General features: G+C 50.0%; 1 pseudogene; it reads right to left on the bottom strand.

The window, feature by feature from the left end:
- The window catches only part of LOC123345326, a 33,950-nt pseudogene extending 21,201 nt beyond the window's left edge, over positions 1-12,749 (bottom strand).
- Positions 12,750-13,100: the final 351 nt, after the last annotated feature.

The raw sequence follows: 13,100 nt of genomic DNA, 5'->3' as shown, positions 1-13,100 counted from the left end.
AGCTAAATATGAGTAAACAGTGTAATGCTGTTGCAAAAAAAGTGAACATCATTCTGGGATGTATTAGCAGGAGTATTGTAAGCAAGTCATGAGAAGTAATTCTTCCGCACTACTCTGCGCTGATACGGCCTCATCTGGAGTATTGTGTCCAGTTCTGGGTGCCACATTTCAGGAAGGAGTTGAGAAACTGGAGAAAGTCCAGAGAAGAGCAACAAAAATGTTTAAAGGTCTAGAAAACATGACCCATGAGGGAAGATTGAAAGAACTGGGTTTGTGTAGTGTGGAGAAGAGAAGTCTGAGAGGGGACATGATAACAGTTTTCAAGTACATAAAAGGTTGTTACAAGGAGGATGAAGAAAAATTCTTCTTCTTAACCTCTGAGGCTAGGACAAGAAGCAATGGGCTTAAATTGCAGCAAGGGAAGTTTAGGTTGAACATTAGATAAAATGTCCTAACTGTCAGGGTGGTTAAGCTCTGAAATAAATTGCCTAGGGAGGCTGTGGAATCTCCACCACTGGGGATTTTTAAGAGCAGGTTGGACAAACTCCTGTCAGGGATTGTTTAGATAATCCTGCCATGAGTGCGGGGGACTGGACTAGATGACCTCTCGAGGTCCCTTCCAGTCCTGTGATTCTATAACAATCAAGTCATTCTGAGCATACAAAGCATGTGCAGCACTTTGAAATCTCAGATTAATAGTACTTTACAAACGCCATATTCTTATTATTACAGTGATGAAATATTCATTCTGTATTAACAAAGTTATTTGATAGATAATACATAAAACATTAACCTTTTTTCTAAAAATTAAGCTGCTCTTACATATTATTTTGTTTCTGAATATTTTGGACCTGATCCTTTGTTGCCAGCACTCCCAATGCTCCCAACACCGACTTGGTTATGCAGAAAGGCAGGATCAGGGCCATTGTGTGACTGTAAAGTGAAAAACTATAATGGACATTCACCGGGGAGATCAGAATTATGTTAGCCATGGAGCTCTGCGTTTCCTGCCTTCTGTGCAATTAAATACAAGTTACAACCTGATCCTCAGTTCTGACTGGCAAAACTCTCATTTAAGCCAATGGGAGTTTTGTCAGAGTCTGAACTGCAGGACAGGGCCCGTCGTGCAGCTCTCACACTGATGTGGGGTTTTCAGGTGTCACCTAAGCAAAGCATAACCGGGGCTCTTGTGCTAGTCAGGAAAAATGACTTCATTAGCCAGATTTCCATAAATACTCAGTACCCAGCAGCTCTGACTGAGAACAAAGGCAAATTCCCTCCCCCACCCCCACTGAGAACTGTGATGGTCACAGCACACACAGAAGTTAGACACAAACATAAATACTCTTGCTGGAAGGTTGCAGCGTAACACGACTTTATGTCTTAAGCCTGGTCTACACTAGGCGTTTAAACCGGTTTTAGGAGCGTAAAACCGATTTAACGCCACAACCGTCCACACTAGGAGGCACCATATATCGATTTTAATGGCTCTTTAAACCGGTTTCTGTACTCCTCCCTAACGAGAGGAGTAACGCTAGTATCGGTATTAACATATCGGATTAGGGTTAGTGTGGACGCTGATCGACGGTATTGGCCTCCGGGAGCTATCCCACAGTGCAGCAGTGACCGCTCTGGACCGCAATCTGAACTCGGATGCAGCGGTCAGGTAGACAGGAAAAGCCCCACGAACTTTGGAATATTTCCTGTTTGCCCAGCGTGGAGCTCCGATCAGCACGGGTGGCGATGCAGTCCGAAATCAAAATAAAGAAAGAGCTCCAGCACGGACCATGCGGATGTGATCGCTGTAAGGGCAGGCAAATCCGTTCTATCAGCGCTCCGTTACAGAAGATGAAATTCAGAATCCTTTTTTAAAAATCTCCAGACAGACGCCATAGCAGGGACTCAGCACACTGCAGCGTGACAAGCGTAACGGAAAGCCAAAGAATCAAATGGACGCTCATGGACTGGAGGACTGAAGCTATCCCACAGTTCCTGCAGCCTCCGAAAAGTATTTGCATTCTTGGCTGAGCTCCAAATGCTTCTAGGGTCAAACACAGTGTCCGCGGTGGGTCAGGGCATAGCTTGGCAATCTACTCACCCCCCCCGACCCACCCCCAGAAGCGAAAGGGAAAACAATCCTCTGACTCTTTTACATGTCACCCTATCTTTACTGAATGCTGCAGATAGACACGATGCTGCAGCCGTCAACACCAACATCCTCACTCCCCCCCCTGCCATGGGTGGCTGATGGTACAAAAGGACTGGTAACCGTCCTCGTCATCAGCCTATTGGCACATGGGGCAGTAACCATGCTGATTAGCATCCGTCAGGTCGATCAAGGGCGCCTGGCCCTAATTTTTTCTGGTGGATGGTGGATGGTGCAGTATGGCTGGTAACTATCGTCATCATAGCAACAGGGGGCTGAGCTCCATCAGCCCCCACCCTTCATGTGTAAAGAACAGATTCAGTTGCCCCTGGACTAGCAGAGGGATGCTGGGCTTCTCTCCTACATACTGCTTAATGTCCTGTCTGGACTATCATAGCAGCTGGAGGCTGCCTTCCACTCATTTCTCACTAACAAGTCACCATGTCTTTTTATTCCTGCATTCTTTATTACTTCATCACACAAGTGGGGGGACAATGCTACGGTAGCCCAGAAAGGCTGGGGGAAGAACGGAATCAACAGGTGGGGTTGTTACAGGAGCACCCCCTGTGAATAGCATACAGATCATAGTTTCTGCAGGATCTGACACAGAGCAGCTGTGCTCTCTGGTTCTATGATACAGTGGTTATCTAGTACACTTGCCTATATTCTAGGCAGGACTGATTCTATTTTTAGATACCAAAAAGGAGGGATTGACTCAGGGAGTCATTCCCAATTTTGGCTTTTGTGCCCCTGGCTAAGAGCAGCCAGGGGCACTTATGACAGCAGCAAATGGTACAAAAGGACTGGTAGCCATGATCATCCTCACCAGTTCCAATTTATGGAAGGGTTTGGATGGTGCAGTATGACTGGTAATCATCTCTGCTGTCATGCAAAAGCAAAAGCATGCTTCTGTGTAGCGCTGCTGAATCGCCTCTGTGAGCGGCATCTAGTACACATACGGTGAGAGTCACAAAAGGCAAAACAAGCTCCATGATTGCCATGCTATGGCATCTGCCAGGGCAATCCAGGGGAAAAAGGCGCGAAATGCTTGTCTGCCGTTGCTTTCCCAGAGGAAGGAGTGACCGACGACATTTACCCAGAACCACCCGCGACAATGATTTTTGCCCCATCAGGCACTGGGATCTCAACCCGGAAGTTCCAAGGGGCGGGGGAGGCTGCGGGAACTATGGGATAGCTAGGGAATAGCTACCCACAGTGCAACGCTCCAGAAGCCGACGCTAGCCTCGGACCGCGGACGCACACCACCGAATTAATGGGCTTAGTGTGGCCGCGCGCAATCGATTGTATAAAATCTGTTTTACAAAACCGGTTTATGCAAATTCGGAATAGTCCCGTAGTGTAGACGTACCCTTAGAATCCAGAACCTCAACACACAAGAACCCAAACCAGAGGGTGGGGGGAGAGCTGCTTGTTAGGGGGCTTATTCCTTCACCCTCTCACTTCCCTGGTCCTTCTCGCATGAACAGAGAGAAACAATACCCAAAGTCCAAAGACGCAAACAATTTGATGTTTATTGGGGTGAACTTCCAGCAAGTATGATTCCAGTTTCCTTCCTTAGTGTCCCCCTTCCCAGCTCTGACACCACAGAGCCTTGCCTGTGTCCCTGTTCCTGTTCCCATCCCCTGTTCCCATTTTCCCCTTTAGCAAGACATGATTTTAATTCCCCCATCCCTAGTCCCTGTTCCCATTCCCCCCACCCCACCCCACTTTCTGATTGACTGCAGACTATATAGTAAAACCTGAGTTTTGCTTAGCTATTCCTTAGCCAATCATTTTACTGAAATTTAACTAACCAATCCTAACATATTGTAACATGGTTATTTAACCAATTATATTCCACCACCTTCATTGGTTTACACCCAACAAAATTAATTATACAGCAGACAGAAACAATTACAGAACCAGACAGAGACCATGCAAATAAACATACAAAACAATACAGAAGTGAGGATTTCACAACTACATCTATACAGACATAAGGGTTTTCCAGCTGTGTCTATTGATACGTGAGTTCTTGCCAGACAGGACGCTATCAAACCAAGTTTCCTTTTACATCTTCTAGGCTCTTCCCTTTCTCTGGAGGTGATAGGAATATCAGGGCAGGATTGTATTCCTAACAGCCCAATAGCACCTTATTTCAATGTGACTAGTTTGGAATGTGAGGATGTGACCATACACTTCCCAGCTCATGGCTGCCTAACTACATCTTAGCTGATGGCCTTAGCCTGTCACAGTAAGAGAAGGCCATTCCACAGACACTGATCTTTGATTCTTTCTTTTATACCTCTATAACTAGCTAAGTGATAAGAATACACCTACATTCTTAAAGTATAGGCCTTTGCAGACAGGCCTGAATATCTATATCCTAACACTGCTCCCCAAAGCAGTGGGCACAACTCACCCCACCTTGCTTTATGTTGGCTTGTCTATAGGAACAGTTTGTGAACAGCAGGCTAGGGTGTAAATCCACCTCACACTAGCCTGCTGCCACTAACTATCCATATGGACCCTGCAGCCATGCACTGAACGTTTCTTGGTGCACGTTGCTCTGTTCCGGTTTCAAAGGAGAGTAGATCAAAGCGCACTACGGAATTGTTAGTGCATGTAGCAGGGTCCACACAGACAGAGAGTGGCCAGCAGGCCAGTGTGAGACAGATTTACACCCCAGCTCCCCGTGAACTAACTGTTCCTGTAGACAAGCCCTGATTCTGCTCACACACTTTCCTACAGAGCCCTTTAATCCCCCCTCTCTTAAAGCAATAGCTTGCAATTCCAACACAATCCTCTCTATACCACAAGAACAAAGGAGAATTCCCTCCTCCAGCCCCAATGAGAAGAATGATGATTGCTGGGTACTGAGCTGTTATGACAGTCTTGCCAATGACATCCCCGCCTGCAGGTGCTAAACACCCTCAGCTCCTACTGGAGTCAAAGGGCACGTCTACACTGTAATTAGCACCCGCTACTGGCCCCTGCCAACTGACTCAGGCTCATGGGGCTCGGGCTAAGGGGATGTTTAACTGCAGTGTAGATATTTGGGCTCAAGCTGAAGCCCAAGCTCTGGGACCTTCCTACCTCACAGGGGTCTGAAGCCTGGACTCCAGCCCCAGCCCGAATGTCTACACTGGAATTTAACAGCCCCTTAGACTGAGGCCCTTAGCCTGAGCCAGCTGGCACAGGCCACCCGCGGGTGTCTAATTGCAGTGTAGACACATCCAAAGAGAACTGAGATTGCTCAGAACTTTACAAGACGTGCTCAGCACCTTGAAGGTTCAGGCCAATAAACAGGAGACACAATGATAAATACTCTCTGCCTATGTCTGCAGCATCTCAGTCTACCCATGTGTGGCATGGACGGGCACTGACCTGCAATGGAAATCGCTGACTCTCTCTCCTGGTTGAGACGGGGGTTCCTGACACAGCAGGACACTTTCTGGTTGGACTCTTCTGTTATAACAATGTCAATCTCTGTTTGAAACAGGCCATTGGCCTCTGGGGATATTTTTTCAGAGGCTGATGGTAAGAGCTGCCTCTGGAGATCTCTCCACTGAGCTTTGGGCTGTGGGTACCATCCAGATGATCGACAGACAACTCGGATCCCTCCGTCCTGATGTCCCTCCACAGAGATGACAGGAGCAGAGCCCAACCCTACAGAAGAAATAAATGAACTTGTGATAATTCTACAGTGCCCAATAATGAGCAAATAGCTTCATTACACCGTTATCAAAAGCCATTTCCTATTAAACTAATAATTGAATGTGAGTCCACGTGTGCAGCTGGCTAGTTAATCTGGTCAGATTCCTATTTAATATACAGCATGTAGATTTAATGTTAATGTCAGGGCTTTTCTATGCACACATTTGCTCCAATTTAGCTAAAATGATTTAGTTAATCAATAGCAAATCCCTGTGTGGACACTCTGAGATCAGGAAGGAACTGACTCAAGATAAATCAATATAAGCCATTTCCAAATTCATTTAAAAGTGTCCATGCAGAGGTTTGCACTCATGCATTGAAACCAGTGCACATGTATGTGTAGAGAAGCCTTAAATTAATTCACTAATAAAAACCTTATTATAGGGGAGTTCGGGTTGCCTTGGCAGTTCCTTGTGCCCTTCCAGAATGCATAAGTGGGTAGCAGAAAACTGGTACCTCCATAGGTGCTGTAGTGGTTTCCATCTTATACAGTGTTCACAATTTGTTTCAGTGGATCTCAGCACCCCTACTATACACACTGTTCCAGTTACCCTGGGTACCTCTGAAAGCCAGGAAATACACTCAGCAAAACAGAAACACAAACCCTGAATAACAAGGAAATGCAGGGTTAAGGTCCGTCGGTGGTGCACGTCCTCCGCAGGAGCGCTTCCATTCTCTTAAGGGGAGCAATGAGGGGGGGGGCTGAGAGCCTGGGCTCTCAGCTCCACACACAGCTCCATGTACAGCTCCCCACTGGGAACCCAGCTGACCCCCAGACTCCCTGATCTGAGCCAGGCTGCTGTCCAGGCTCCCTGCAGGAGTCCAGGTGCCACCTGGGCTATGGGCTCCCTATTGCCTGCCCAGAGCCTGACTGCACTGAGGTTCCCAGCTCCCCACCAGGATCCCCATGCTCGGCGCCTGGGTGTCTCCTGGACCCTCGGCTCCCTGCTGTGAGTCTGGCTGCCCCCACCCTGGGCCCTTGACTCCCTGCTGGGAGCCCAGCTGCACCGAGGCTCCAATTCAGGCAGCACCCGGGCTCCCAGCAGGAAGCAGGAATCCCAGAGTCCATGCATCAGCCCCGATCACAGCAGGGTCCTAGGGAGCAGCAGCCCCACCCCACCCCCCCAGGGAGTGGGGATCCTGGCGACAGCTTGGCTCTGGACAGGAAAACCGGGCACAAGCCCATCTGGGAGTGGGGAGCTGGGAGCCTGGGGGGCAGCTGGGCTCTATTTGGAGTCCCCTCCTGCCCTGGGGTGACAGCCCAAGCTGTGAGCCGGACTTTCTTGTCAATTTTACGACTCCAGCATGAAACTGTGAAATTGACAAGACAGACAACAGTCGATGTAAGTAACCCCACTGTCTGCATGGACACTGCGTCTCCCTAACTACACCGACATAAGCCCTACACCTCTCGTGGAGCTGTAGTACAGCACTTACATCCGCAGGATAAGGCTGTAGTGTGGACACTGACATAACTAGGTTGACGTAAGCTGTCTTACATCGACCCAACTCTGTAGTGCAGACCAGGCAGCAGTCCACTGCACTATCCACTAGGCAGCCATGCCTCTCATTCAGTGCTGTTCTAGCTTATGTGCATACACTTCATTTTCTCTAGTGATGGTGGATGAGCTGCTCCATAATCCTGCAGTTTCCTGAGCGGAAGGGTGAGGGGGGACAAGGATTGGTTCTCCCTTTGATGATCACAGACAATGCATCTCCCATACACTGTGCAGCAGGGACAAAGGGTTGAATAAGAAGAACCATTGGAAGGAGCTGAGCACTGCTTAACGGATGAGCACGAAGGCTAAACTCTTCCACTCCTTTCACTTACAAAGCTAATTTTAGAAACATATTTGTACCCCCCCCCCCGCTTGGGGTTTAGAGAGCATGGCCCCTTTAAAACCTGTCCTGGGGCACTGGCTTCCTCCAGGCTCCGTGAGGGGTGCTCAACCCCCGGCTCTACCCAGGCCCCACCCCCACCCCTTATCCCAAGTGCCCACCCCCACTTCACCTCTTCCTGCCCCGCCCCCTCCCCTGAGCACTCCTGGCCATTGCTCCTCCCCCTCCCTCCCAGCGCCTCCTGCACACCATGGAACAGCTGATGGCATTGGGCGGTAGGCGCTGGGAGGGAGGGGGAGGAATTGATCAGCGGGGCCACCGGCAGATGGCAGGCGCTGGGGGAAGGGGGTAGATGGCTGCCAGTGGGTGCTAAGCACCCGCTATTTTTTTTCCATGGGTGCTCAAGCCCCGGAGCACCCATGGAGTTGGCGTCTATGGGGAGGAGGGTGGAGAGAGGAAGAGTGACAGGGTGTGTGTGTCTGTAGCTCCCAACAAGCGAAGCAGCTGAGAACCTGTCCGAAGCCCAGGAGGGACAGAGCAGCTGACTGGGGATACCCCAGGACAGGAGCCAGGAGGAGCATTGTGACGGGAAGGAATCACCTGAGAAGGACAAACCAGAGCCGGACCCAGTATCCCTGTCACCCAGAGCTGTATGGTGCCCTGAGTACTGGGGCTTGTGACCTTGCATTGGGAATAAAGAGGGAGGCTGTAGGCAGGTAAGTAGGGAGCTTGTAGCTCATAGACTCATAGACTTTAAGGTCAGAAGGGACCATTATGATCATCTAGTCTGACTTCCTGCACAATACAGGCCGCAGAATCTCACCCACCCACTTCAATAACAAACCCCTAACCTATGTCTGAGTTACTGAAGTCCTCAGATTGTGGTTTGAAGACCTCAAGCTGCAGTGAATCCTCCAGCAAGTGACCTGTGCCCCATGCTGCAGAGGAAGGTGAAAAACCTCCAGGCCTCTGCCAATCTGCCCTGGAGGAAAATTCCTTCCCGACCCCAAATATGGCGATCTGTTAAACCCTGAGCATGTGGGCAAGACTCACCTGTGTGGCTTTGCAGAGAGCGGCAGAAGAGGGCACCGGAGGGGTTTGGTGGGGAAAGTTCACTGGCGCCAAAGACCATCAGGAGCACCCAAGTCTCACCACTGGACTGGAACTCTGCCCAGAACTTCTGAACTCTGAGTAGACGTAGTGCTTGATGCCTACCCTTGTATGTTGTGGTACCACTGGGGCCCCGTGTTGGATCTCAGCCTGTTTTATCACCCCTCCCCCCGCAATAGTCCTCCAGTTGTTTTTCTACCTTCGTCCCTCTGTAAATAAATGTTTCCCCTTCCTATATTTGTTGTACTATTCCCATGCGTGCGCTTACCCAGAGGATTTCGAGCAGGTGTCCCTGGGGCTGGGACGACTTGTGCCTGCTGACAGTGTGTGTGTGGAGGGGTGGGGAGTCAGAGAGAGGGCAGCTGGCTTCAGCAGTATTACTAGCCAGGCAGCAAATCTGGGTGAGCACATGACCCTGCATGCTCCCTAACGCATCTCCTGTGCCCTGGGTTGGAAGGGAGTTACCCTGCTGTGCTCCATTGTGTCCCTGTTCCTGGCAGGAGCCGCTCTGCAGAGCAGACTCCATCTCGGCCACAGGGGCTCTATAGTTACATATTAGTTCCCAACAGATACTCGTCAATGCAGAATTACGGTTGCCCGGCAGGGCCTTGTGCCTTTCCAAAATGCAGAGAGAGGCTAAAGTTAAATTTCTGAAACCCAAGAGATACAAAGTAACGGCTTACAGCACCCCAGCCCTGCAACCTTAACTCTGCCTCCTGGACTGGCAACAGGGCACGGTTCAGTGAGTGTGGTGCCATAATACACAGGCATGAGGAAGGGCTGTGAGAAGGTGCCATTGCTGGTGTTGTGTTTCTCAGATTTGGATTCTAGCATCTCTCTGCCTGCACTCCCACTGCCTCCCCCGTGTTCGCAGTCGCTGTAGTGACTGGGGGAGGGATTCATTCAAGCAGGCTGGCAGAGCTGTCACTGCAATGTGAGGAGAGGGATCACGTTTGCCACATTTCAGTGCTGAGGTCTGTAGGCTGTGTCAGTAGAAGTGCACAGAGGTGTCTCCTTGCCATGGGGATTGTCAGCAGTCTGGTGTTTGCTGCACCTGACCTAAACCTCACTTCACCATTACAGAACTAGCTACACCTGTCCCCTTCCGGTCTCTCTGGTTCAGGGGTCAGGCCTCCTGCCCTTAACCATCTGCGGGGGGGGATTCCCCAACTCTCCCACTCTTATACCAGGCTCTGGGCTACAGGACCCTGTGCATCAACCATTATAACCCTGTAGGTGCCAGGCACCAGCCAAGATCAATCCCAGCTGGTGCGGGGGTTTGGCAGCGCCGGGGGGGGGTTGGCGGGGCCAGAGGGGGTTCGGCCCTCAGCTGTTTTCTTTGGAGTAATATGGCCCTCGCCGCTTTACAAGTTGTGCAGGCCTGTGTTAAACAGTAAACTAGAATCAACCTTAACCAGAGCAGAGCTACTGCCCCACTATGAGACAAATCAGCTGTCATCTCACAATGACCCCTTATTACCCTTTTGAAGACATCAAAGTATCAGAAGAAGTCACTGACCTGCCACCTGCAGTTCCAATAAAGCATCTTCATAAGACACACTGGATTTAAAAAAACACTTGTACTGCCCATTGTCGGAGGGTTGGATATCACGTATTCTCAGGGAAACTCTCCCAGTGGTGATGTCGTTTTTCAAGAGCTCAGTTCTTTCTCGATATTCCAGCATCTGCTCACCGTACTGATCCTGCCCATCACGGTACAGGTGCACAACTGGCGAGTACTCGGATCGGAACCACCTCACCTCCATGTTCTCAGCGCTCATCCTGGGGGAGAGGTGGCAGGACAGGACGGCCTCCCCACCTAGGGAGGCAGTGACTGGATGGTCAGGTCCAGTCACTGTGAACTGTGCTGTGAAATTGTACAATAAAAAATGGAAGTTAAACCGGTGAGGAGCTGGGGGTGGCATTAATTCAGCAGTCAGACACCAGTAAGAGAACACCTTGTGTTAGAAGTCAACACCCCATATCCAGGCAGTTCCCTACACATGTCTATGAGTGCAGAGAGTCACAGGCTTGCGGTAACTGCATCTCTGACCCCCTCTGTGGCCTGCTCAAGAAATGTCCCCTTAGGTCTCAGAGCGCCAGCTGTCACCTCTTCCTGGGCAGGGACCCAGGGACCTCTCCCTCCACATGGGGGTTTTACACTTGCAGTCTCCCTGCAATTCACTGTGGTTTTCCCAGCAGGCCTGACCAAAGACCAGCACCTGCACTTTGCTTTCACTCCCAGGGCTATGAACAGCATGTGCCAGCAGCTACCAGTAACCAAATGGCTCTTCCAAAGCACAGAACATAGAAGTAGAAAAGCCTGACAGAGAAAAGTTACCATAAACCAACTGAAGGTCTGAACACGTTACACTTATCCCAAAGGATTCTCATCTGGCACATGGGACTCTCTGGTAGGGTCCAAAGTCTTTCAAACTTTTCTCTAAGGGTTTGCCCTCTTGGTTAACAGATCCTGTCAGTTTGTAGCCCAAGTTCCCAGGCCTCAAGGGTTTGTTCCAAAAATCTTTGTTCTCTTTGGCTTCTGGGGACCTGGTCTGAACTAGTCTGTGCAATTCTCCCTAGAGGTGGCACTTCTCTGGAGCTGTCACCTGTCCCAGAAGTAATTACTCCCCATGGTGTGTAAATCCTGGAGGAGATGGGGTGACCATCTCCCATGGAGTAGATTACAATCCCGAGCCCACAAAGTTACACATAGCACATATAGATACTATTTATAGATGGGGGTAGAAAAATACACGGAACATTCATAAAGTGAATTTGATAGTCTCCTAAATGCCGCATGTGGCTGCAATATCTGTCACACAGAGGTCACATGTGAACTTTAGACAATGTCCTGATTATATCTGAATAGGGCTGAACCTTCTCTTGGGCACCTTGGGTTAAAGGATACTGGGAGGACTGATTCTCTGATACACCAAGATCTTTTCATGCTGCTGCAGTGCGGGGCCCTCCCCAGCTGGTGTAGGGATGGTGTAAGGGCCTGCAAGGTGTAAAGATGTGAAAACAGATACTCATCACCGCTCTCCAGTTGGTGGCTTTATAGGCAAGTCAGAGGTGAGATAATGGAGAGTGGGGAGGAGGCAGATAGAAAAGAGCAGGGGGCAGAGAACCAGCCGTTATGGAACTTCACAGAAAAGGGGGTCTCAGGGCAGAGATGCAGCATCAGGAGACACAGAGACAACTGGTTAAATTAGCAGGTTGGAAACCACAGCAGGGGGGAAACCACAGAGCCCGAGTAGCTGTGGAGGCAGCCCCAGGTGTGGAGTAGGTCACGAAATGGGCTGCACCGAGAGCACAGAATGAAGAAACCAGCAAATATCCTCAGATCCCCATTCTGAGATGAGATTTAGTGCTTAGCCCTAGCACAGTGTGAATGACTTGTGGGTTGTTACTTCATAACTGGAGAGTCAGGGATTCATGACTTGTTTGTGGCTGAAGAGTCTGATCTGTGACTTATACGGTCCAGCAATGCAGTGCACAGGAATTGGGTAGTGTCCCTTTAAATAGACTGTGGGCCCTGTAATGATGCTCACCATGTGCTATGCTTTAGAAGCCACCAGTCAGAGCAGCAGCATGTGTGTAGTAGGCCTGACAGGATTCCGTACAGATAGTAACCATGGTTCCTGGGGACCCAGCTGTTCCCTGTGGTTTCTCCATGTGGCTGATTGTTGTGTAACAAGCAAAAGACACACCAGGCAGCGGGTTGAGCAGACGCTGTTTATCAGACAAGGCAGTGATGTGAGATGGACGATGATGACCAACAATAATAGCAATAGGCAGCAAACCCAGCGAGGAGGCCGCAGCTCCTACCTGACACCAGCCTGTGAACCTGTAGAGCGAAGCAGACAGCGATGTAGCCGGGCAGAGCGGAGCTCACTGTTGAGCCGGGGGAGAATGTGAGAACCTTCCCCGTCATCGTAGCTGGGTCTGGGGAACAGGAGAAATAACAAACCAGACGGCGAGTGAGTGGGATGCAGTGACAGCTCCACGGGGCATGGGGAGGAGGTCAGACGTGCTGTACCAGAAGGGAACGGAGTCAGAGAAACAGGCGTGTCTGCACCTGCTCTGACCAGGGTTAGATGACGTGGTGGTTAAAATGCCACATTCAGTGGCTGCTTGTCTTCATTAGTGCTTGCACCATGGCTACCACCCGTGGAAACCAATGGCAGCAATCCAGGGACACGTTAAGAGACAAAACCAATGTAGACAAGGCCTGAGGGAGCAGTAGCCAGAGCTGGAAGTGGAGGAGTCGTTTCAATATTAAATA

Source organism: Mauremys mutica, chromosome 12 (assembly GCF_020497125.1).
Source record: "Mauremys mutica isolate MM-2020 ecotype Southern chromosome 12, ASM2049712v1, whole genome shotgun sequence".
Lineage (NCBI taxonomy): Eukaryota > Metazoa > Chordata > Testudines > Geoemydidae > Mauremys > Mauremys mutica.
Note: the sequence above shows the minus strand (reverse complement) of the source record. Positions and strands in the feature narration are given on the sequence as shown.